A 10422-nucleotide genomic window follows, 5' to 3' on the forward strand; every position below is an offset into this window, starting at 1 on the left:
GCTGCTCTAAACCTGGCCGTAAGCCAAGCCCCTCTCTTCCGCTACTGGTGGACTGTTGCACAGAAAGGGCGAGCTACCATGTGGGGGGGGGGGGTGGGGGTGGGGGTGGGGGGGTGGGTTCGATACAATACAAAACACCCACGTTATTTGCTGTAGGGTTCATTTTTTTTCAAAATCCTTCCCCCCTTTTGAATGAAAGCAAGTTTCATCCTGACTTTCATCGGGCCTACCTCCATCCCTAGAGGAGCCGTATGAGGCGGAAGCTCCACGTACGTTTTGAAGCCGAGCCTTTCCAGCAATGGGGCCTAAGGACCCGTGGCAAGCAGTTATATGGATACGGTGCTTTACCCGTAGACGCTTCTCCAGCTCTCGCAAGAATAGTATGGGAGTCTTTCGGTCTAGATCGTCTCTTTGTCTATGGAGCTCAGCCACCCGCTCATCTCCGATGAAGATATCGTCGCCTTACCTTATTCCAACATAGGGACAGAAGGGAGAAGGTTGTGAAGGTGACTCTCTAGTGCTATCCCCCCTTTTCAGCCTGACATTACAAAAGTAGACTTCATCCACCGGACGCCCTGGCTTTCTTTTTAGTTTTCCAATCTTCTTGATTCCGTTCAACCATCAAGAAAGAAGCAAGCCTTTTTTTTTACCGGGGTTCCCTCTCGTCTTTTCGTAAAGAAGAGAGGCATTCTGGGCCGACTACTACGACTAAGATCCTCGAATCAACCACGACTACCATCTGCGGTCCATTTTCGTTCTCTTCCCTGCCCGGGCTGAAAGACGTTTCACCTTAAGATTAAGAGAGACTATATATGCATTTATGCATTTTCTTTTTATGCGACAGGTGTTTACCTCGTAAATATGGAAAGGGGAAAACAAGGCAATCTCATACGTGAAGCTTCGTTTTTTCTATAAGCAGACTTTGACTCTCGTCCGCCCCTCTCCAACCAGTCAAGTGGTTGAAAAGGCTGGATCAATCAAATGGGGTACTACGGGCCCTCTGCCCCACGCATCTAACCAGCTCGCGTGGTTCACCGGTTCCACCGACTAGAAAATTTCGACTAGCGCGGTTCTTTTTCTCTTGTCTTAGTGACTCTTCCTCTTTTCTAGGTTTTTTTTCTGAGTGTTAAAACGATAGCTTCGCGGGGACTACTTTAGGACGACGGACGACCGCCCGCCCTTTCTCATCCTTATCGTAGGGGACTAGAGCGAGCTGGCTAAGCCGCATCTTCTGCTTTCTTTGCATTTGGCACACCAGTCATATTGATTTGATTAGCTTACTGTTCGCGACAAATTTCGTGTACGGAAATTAATAACTGCAATCACAAAACCTCTCCCCTCCCCAGGGGGGGGACTCTTGGATCTATTTTTTTTATTCACCGGTTTTCTTCTCTGCCCTCTCCTCTCCAAAGGCCAAGGGAGAGACCTCTCATTTGTTCGACTACTCGCGGGGCCTGCTGCGTTTAGGTATAAGAAGCCCCACCCGAAGCCTCGAAAGCCTTTGGTACTTCGGTAGGGCGAGCAGCCCTTAAACCAAAAAAAAGGGAGTCTCTGATTGTTTAGCGTCGACAAGGCACGTAGTGGATCTTTATTATTCAATACTGCTGCTCTTCTCCCTCTATATAGCGCGGGTACTTCGCTTCGATCTCTTCGACTGAACCTAAAGGAGAGAGACCTTGAGGGGGAACAGCTGACCTAAGCAACCCATCCAAATGATGTTCAGCGGGCTAAACCCAAGTAGCTCTGGCCCTCACTTTGGAAAGATTTTTCCGTATTTTCTTATGATGACCTGGTCGAGAGAGTACGATACATCGGTGTAAAAGATTTCCTCCTTCCTTTCCTTTTAGATCTGAGTGTTCCCGTTAACGACCACAAAGCCCAACACTGCTCCTGCTCGCTACTTGCCCACTTGCCCTTTTTTACTACTTCAGAGCCAGCAATTGGCTGTCGGATTTCGTCCATTGACACACCTATTCATAAATTGGGAATGCATGATTGAAACTTGAACAAGTTTAATTCTATAAATCAACATTCATAGATCTCATTTTACCAAGATTTGTTGTACAAGTTCTACTAGAAATTAAGCGTAAAATGACTATGAAAATTGTATAAAAGAATCTGAAATAGAATACACGACGTTGACTGCAATGGAGTAGTTGTTTAATAAACAATGGGGTGGTTACAATGGCATGGTATTCTCAGTTAGCCAAACACTCAAAAAAACTGAAAACAACCTATAAGCAACTTATACGCCAATCCAAACGGGCTCATTATCTTATTTGTTACATTGCCACATTAGCAGCATTTGAAACATCACGCATAAAGCATTTAGGCTTGCTGCAAAAATTGTGTTCAATAGACACTATAATTTGAGTTCAGGTGTTCAATAGGAAAATCTTTTAGTTTAAGTGTTTAAATGAAAAAAATGGACAAGTTTAAGGGGCTACTTATGCATTTAGCCTAATATTTGTTCACGTCCGTTGCGCGCATACCTCATCTTGGTGAATACAGAGATCTAGAAAATCACATGTATATTAGAAACAAATATGGTTGTGTTAGAAAAATAAGAATAAATTAAACTAATTTAAATTCCTAAAAGTGATGAATATTAATCATATTTAGTTAACTGAATAACAATCTCTTGTGTTTATCTAGCACAAGTACCTTGTCATTAAACTACAAACTCATATCTAACCATTATAATTGTTGTTTAAATGCTATAGATAATTGTATAGTTCAGTTACAGCTTGTGAGTAGAGGCAATTATAAGAATGTTGCATTCATAAATCTTTAATGATTTTTTTTTGGGAAGGAAAAAGCTTATTTGCCTTAGCTTATTGTGTGTTTCCGAAGAATTATAGTAATGTTGCATAGTTCATATAAGGAAAGTGTTTGCATAGTTTAAAATTTTGGTCGATTATAAAGTCATATATATTAGTACTAGTTACATAATTCAAATAGGTAAAGATTTAATACATCAACTTTTCAATTGAAGTGTGATGTTTTGAAGAGCTGGCCTTGAATTTCAAATATGAAAAGTAAATTATATAATAAAAAAGGCTGTTGTTGGAATAGCTTGAAAATAATTACAAATCACCATTATTACAAAATGAGTTTTTCAGATATGTTGTTGTTTTGGCAATTTAATGATGACAGTTTGTTCTTTATGATATCTGCAACTTATGTTTCATATTGAACTCATTGGAGACAGATTTGGGTGTTGAATTGTCCGTTGGATTGTTGAAATTCATAGAACAAATTGCTAATTTCGGGCAAAAAGAAATTTCACCAGAACTTAATGCTAGTATGTTGAAGTGCAACCAAACATATGCATGAACTGATGCCAAAATCTTTGAAGAACAACATTATATGTTTGAAGTTTGGCTTTGCCAAGGCCACAACTTTAGTAAAAAGGGCTTGAAGTTGATCTTGGCTAGCACATTCATTATATGCTTGAAGTTAGGCTTTGTCATGAAAACAACTTAGTCAAAAGTATCTGAAGTTGGACTTACCAAAATTATAACTTCAATAAAAAAATGTCCTAAGATTGTCTAACTTCAATTAAGAATTGTTGCAGCTTCAGTCTCATATATCTAAAGTGGTTTTAAAGTAGGTATATTTATTAAATAATAAAAAATAAAAATAAACTATGGGTACTACTTAAATGACGCCCCTAAATCAAAGGGGTAATTCCCAAAATTGCCCTTCTTTTCGGGTGGTCTTTAAATTTTTCCCCTCATATTTTTAATCTTTAAATTTTGCGCTTCGGCTAAAACTCATGGGTTCTAGGTTCGAACCCCCACTCAGTCAAAAACTTAAAAAAAAATTGCAAGCCAGAGTTTGAATTTCGCCATGCTCCCACTGACAGAATTTTAGTTATGTTTAACCAAAAGTCTGCCGATGGGGGCAGACTTTGCCTGGAGGCATATATATATTTTACTTTTTCAAGGTAAACTTTTAGTTATGCCTAAAAGTGTGCCCCATAAGACATAACTAAAAGTATGCCTCATAAGGCGAATTTTTTCCTTAAGGCATAAACTTTGCCTTATAAGGCGGAACTAAAGTTATGTCGGAGAGGTGAAACTTATAGTTATGCCGGGTCCGACATAACTTTAGTTATTCCTTAAGGAAAAGTTCCGCCTTATAGCGCATACTTTTAGTTATGCCTTAACTAAAAATCTGCCCCATGAGACATAACTAAAAGTATGCCCCATGACTCCATAAGACGGAACTTTTCCTTAAGGCATAACTAAAAGTTTGCCTTATAAGACAAACTTTTAGTTATGCCTTATGGGCAGACTTGGCATAAGGCAAAGTCTATGTCTTAAGGAGTTATGCCTTATGGGGCATACTTTTAGTTATGCCTTAACTAAAAGTCTGTCCCATAAGGCATAACTAGGAAAAAACTTTTAGTTAAGGCTTAACTAAAAGGCCGCCCATAAGTATGCCGGACTCGACATACACTTGTTAAGGAATAACCAAAGTTATGTCGGACATGGCATACTCATGCCTTATGGGCAGACTTGGTATAAGTATGCCGGGTCCGGCATAACTTTAGTTATTCCTTAACAAGTGTATGCCGGGTCCTGCATACACACGACCCAAACCTTGTCTTGCGATTTTTTTTTAATTTATGCTTGAGCGGGGTTTCGAACTCAGAACCTCATGATTTCTGTGCGAAACTCAGGGTTGCAACGCGAAGGGCAAAGATTAAAGACCAGCAATATGGGGGCCAAAATTTAAAGACCATAAATATGAGGGGCAAAATTTAAAGACCACCCCAAAAGAAGGGCAATCCGCGCAAAAAAATTAAATCAAAGGGGAAAATATCTGGACACTCCGCTCTCCAAAAAGTGGCCAACCCGCTCAATTTTCACCACATTATACTAGTGGGCTCACATAATCTGTATTGTGTTGTTACCTTTTGGGCCAAACAGCATGAGCAAGGCCAGTGGTAATCTCGCCGACGATGCCAGCAAATATGGCCCAAATGTTAGGAAGTACAAAAAACAAACTGACGGAATGAATGTTTTCAAAGGTGTGAAGTAAATCAAAATGACTGAAATTACTAGAAGGTCACGCTGAAAAAAAAAAAAATCTAATCCTTTTTTTTTTGGAAATCAAGTATGAAAGAAAGTGTAACAGAGAGGGAAATGGAAGATATGTAAATGATAATTCGTTTATTTCCCTTGTCTACTTTAATGAAAATGCAAGATACAAGAAAAAAACATGTCTGGATTTCTTCCTCATGGGATTCAAAAAAGGTGGTTCTTTTAATTTTAAAGCATCTTACATAAGATTTTCAAATTTTTGTTCTCCTTTTTCCTTTCTTTTTGCTGCTTTAACAATAACATGTTAAGTTCAAAAGCCTTATTTCCAAGTTATGCACAATACAATTGCAATGCAAATTTAATTGTTGCATGTGAAAATAAAACAATGCGTCCGACGTATATGAACAATTTTTTTTCTTTTCGTAGTGCTGAAATCTAGATTGTCTCTATGAATCGTGGGATATTCATTGATTATCCTTTTGGGATAATTGTTTAGTTAATGACCATCTTTTTTTTCTCTTGTAACTAATAGATCTTTTAAACCATTGACTAAAAACCTCTTTTTGAGAAAACTGAAAAATCTGATGAGAAAACGTTAAATCATGATTAAAATTTTGTAAACGTTAGACGACAATATATTACTCCCTTTGTCAGTCCCAAAAGCTACATTTAGACAACTTTAAAAAAGAAAGATAAAATTATATATGATAACATACAAAAAGGACATTTACGTAATACAGCTTAAATGAATCAATTTATTCTGGTAGTGGGTGTACTTTAGTTCAAAATTGATACCAAAAAGCATCTCGTTTTCACCAGCAATGGGATTTTTGTTGTTTTGTAACCGAAAATGTTAAAAGATTTTTTCTTTTTACAAGAATAATAATAATAATAGTAATCCAGATGGCTGTCATCTTCATTAGAATATTGATTCTGCGCAAATCATAATTTCTAAATTTCGTGGGTTTATTTTAATATCGTTGTGGGTGATAATAACTTGACGTAAGTACTTGAACGTATCCCTTTTTAGAAAAATAAAAAGAAAACCGCTCCCATTCGACTGCTATTACTCAAATTGTCGTTCTTATCCACATAAGTAGAGATTGAGTGACATAATAATAATAATAATAATAATAATAATAATAATAATAATAATAATAATAATAATAATAATAATAATAATAATAATAATATACGATGATTATGATGAAAATAAGAAAAACAACAATAAAAAAATATAAAGGGATATGATTAAACACCGTGCAACGGACGAATCCCTAGTGTAGGTGGTTACCTTATTGGCATTTATTCAACTCTTATTAGAAGCAATACAACTTGACAGATGAACACACACAAAAAATGAAATTAAAATTAATATAGTGAAACAATATCATATGGAATTCTTATGATTTTTTTTTTCAAAGGTATCAAGAGGAAATGATAGAATCTGGTCGGTATTCTGTATCAAGAGGAAAGGATAGAATCTGGTAGGTATTCTTTCTTCTTTGACTGTTTATGACAAGTTACGTTATACATTAGTCTTATGAGTTTTACTTCACTCTTGTGGAATTATATATGTGAATCATAGTCTTGACATATCTATACCAAGCATACACTTTTGCCAACCATGTTATTTTGCATTTAAATTAACAAAACTTTCTTTATTTTGAAAAACGTAAAAGTTTCAATCCAAATGTTGTTTCTTGATGCCGAATGAATCTTGCTTGTTGACTGTCACTGCTAAAATTCAAACAGCATATTGGAAAGTTTATACACAAGTACTAGAGTAAACTTTTATTTGGACCAGCGTAAAAATATAAATTCAAATATCGTTTGTTGATGCCGTATAAATCTTGTACTTTGAACTTATTGATGCCAACATTAACAAAAAGAAGACTGAAAAGTTTGGAAACAACTAGCGCATCTTACCAAAATTTGTCTTAGAAAAATGAAAGTACACATAGGTGCAAATATACCCCTTAACTTTGCAATGTAGAACAAATATATCTCTCATTACAAAAGTGTTGTATATATACTCTTGCCATTATAAAATGGTGCAAATATACCCCTGCCGTTATAAAATGGTGCGAATATACCCTTTCGCTGACGGGAGTTTTTTTAAATACCATTTAGGTTAGTTTTTAATTTAAAAAAATGCCACGTGACTTTAAAAAATGTCTACCTATTTTTTTTTTTTTTAGTAGACATATTTTTCTAAAGCCATGGTAATTTTTTTTTTTGGTGTGTCGGGTATGGTTCATTTAAAAAAGTATCTCCGTGACTTAAAAAAAAATAAGTCTACCCATTTTTATAAACGAACCAGACCCGACCTATCAAAAAACAAAATACACCATGTGGCTTTAGAAAAATATGTCTACTAAAAAAAATAGGTAGACTTTTTCTTAAAGTCACGTGACATTTTTTTTAATTAAAAAATAACCTAAATGATTTCTAAAAAAAAAAAACTCCGTCAACGAAAAGGGTATATTTGCATCATTTTGTAACGGCAGGGGTATATTTGCACCATTTTGTAACAGCAGGAGTATACATACACTACTTTTGTAACGAGGGATATATCTGCTCTAAATCGCAAAGTTGAGAGGTATATTTGCACCTTTGCCCAAAATGGTCCCTTATATTTGAGTACGTTCAAATGGTCCCTAAAAAAAACATTTTTCTGAACAATTTTTTATCTTTTAAGTTTTGTCAAAAGTAAGCACTTTTGATCTCCCTCAAATATTTAATAAACTCTGATTGTCAGATTTTATGGGAACAATGAAAAGAAGAAGATTCAGCCAAAAAAATCAGAATGTGCCGTCAAATCTTAGAGGCGCATCACTATACAAAAAAATAAAAAGTTGTAAAAATTGCACCGTATAAAACTGCACTAAATTCAAAATAATGACAAAAATAGCATAAACAACAAAAGATACACTTCTAAATGTGAGTTCATGTTAAATCTTTTTTCATTCATTGTTCCCTTTAAATCAAACTACCAGAGTTTGTTAAATATTTGACAAATATTAAAAAATGCTCAACTTTTATAAGCTTAAAGGATCAAAACTGCCCAGAAGCATATTTAAAGGACCATTTTGAACCTACCTCAAATATAAAGGACCATTATGTATTTTTTTCGCCATCTATGCATCATTTTGAAACTTTTCTTTTTTGTAATTCTGTAATACGCAAACAAACAACAATAACATATCTAATGTAATCTCACAAATAGGAGTTGGGGAGGGTGGGATGTACGCAGACCTTACGTCTATCTTTATGGGATATAGGTTTTTTCTGATAGGCCCTCGGCTAAAAAAATATATAATCAATGCAAGACTGCAAGAGAAATAAGATAATAAAATATTAAGAAACCAAACAAATAGAGCAACATAATTTGGGTTTGGAGCGGAAATATCAGCATCTTCTTTTCTACGGTCATTAGTCATGATCACCCACTATTCTTAACTAATAAAACACAAATATATATTAAAGGAGAGTCATGGGTGGCGTGTATAAGATGTAAGAAATATTTTAAAAACATTTTTGGGGGTTATTGGCCATAAACCCGTCAACCGATTCGGTTTTACCGGTTCAAACCGGTAACCGGATTGGTAAAATCGAAACCGGTTGAACCGGTTCCGGTTAACCGTTTATTATATATCGGTCCGGTTTCAATTTTTTTGAAACCGAAACCGGTTAAACCGGTAAAATCGGAACCGGACCGGTTAAACCAGTGGATTTTTTTTTTTTTTTTTGTTTTTTAATTGTAGCCGTTAGGGACTTGGGGCAGCCCAATGGACCGTTGGGCAACAGTCCATTTGCAAAAATGGCTGTTGCCAAACGGTCCCAAACTCATTTTTTGCCCCCCCCCCCCCCCTCCCCCAACCCCTCAAACTTTTTGTTTAACGCTTTAACCCATTCCCCACCCCTATATAAACCCCTCTCCATTTCCATTTTAATCCACACCAATTCACTCTTCTCTTTCTCTCAAATCTCAATCTCTCAATTATAGTTACTTTGCAACAATTAGCCACTTTAAATTTCTCTCAAATAAATATTATAAAGTCTTATTATAGTTTCAATTATTAATTTTGCAATTATAATATTGTTGGTGGAGCTAGTGATTTTGCAACAATCCGAAGTAGCTTTTGTGGATTTGCAATTCTAGCCGCCTTCACTTTGTTGGAAATTAGTCCGGCAATTTGGTACTTTCGTTCCAACTCTATCTTTATTTTTCGCAATTTAATTCTAGCAATTTAATTTGTTGCAATTTATTTTCTTGTGATTTATTTGAGTGTGATTTAAATTAATTCTATTTAATAATGGCGAAGAGATTTAGACGTGGTGCCGGTAGTAGTGTTATTGTTAGGCGTGGGCTTAATGAGAAAACATTTGTGGAAGAAACACCTAATTTAGGTATTGAAGTTGGTGGAAATAATCCACTTTTAGGTCATGAGGCAATGCAACAACATTATACCGACACTTTTAATGAAATTGATGATGATGATGAAACATAACCCCCCGAAAATTTCATAGGAGATACATGTCCTGCACAATCACATACACAAGACAAACTGCCTAGAACTCGTAAGCCAACCGCTAAAATTTGGAAATTTATGACTATGGATAGGGAAAGCCAAACAACTAAATGTACCTTATGTGGACAAGTATTTACTTTTAAGCAAGAAACTAGTAAGGATGGTGGAACGGGTACACTAAATGATCATATGAGAAAGAAACATATGGATGTTTGGGGAGAGCAAACGGGTTCAAATGTGGGGGGTATTCAAATGACGATAGACCCACGAACCAATAAAAATTTTAAGTATGACAAGAAAAAAGAGCGTGTAGAAATAGCTAAAATGGTAGTTTATGATTGTTTACCATTTTCCTTTCCTTCGGGTTTGGGGTTTGTTACTTACATTCAACGTTGTTATAATCCGTTATTTGAGGGTATTCCTAGAAGTACTTGTAGAGCGGATGTTATAGATTTGTATAAAAAATATAGATTTTATTTGCGCCATGTATTTAATTCTTTAAATTGTAATGTTTCTCTTACCGCTGATTTGGGTCTTAGTCTTAACAAGTTAGATTTTTTTGCTATTACATGTCATTGGGTTGATGACAATTGGGTTATGCAAAAAAGAATTATAGCTTTTTAATATGATGAAGGAAAAGGTCGTCACGATGAAAATTTTTAGCGGATTCAATGTCTACTATTATGAGATTTTTTAACATTTATAGAAAAACACTTTGTATTGCTTTAGATAATGCTTCTAATAATACAAAGGCGATTGGTCTTTTAAAAAGAGAACTAAACCCTCTGCTAAGAAATATTTTTCATATAAGATGTAGTTGTCACATTTTAAACTTA

This window comes from Lycium barbarum, chromosome 1 (genome assembly GCF_019175385.1).
Source record: "Lycium barbarum isolate Lr01 chromosome 1, ASM1917538v2, whole genome shotgun sequence".
Taxonomy (NCBI): domain Eukaryota; kingdom Viridiplantae; phylum Streptophyta; class Magnoliopsida; order Solanales; family Solanaceae; genus Lycium; species Lycium barbarum.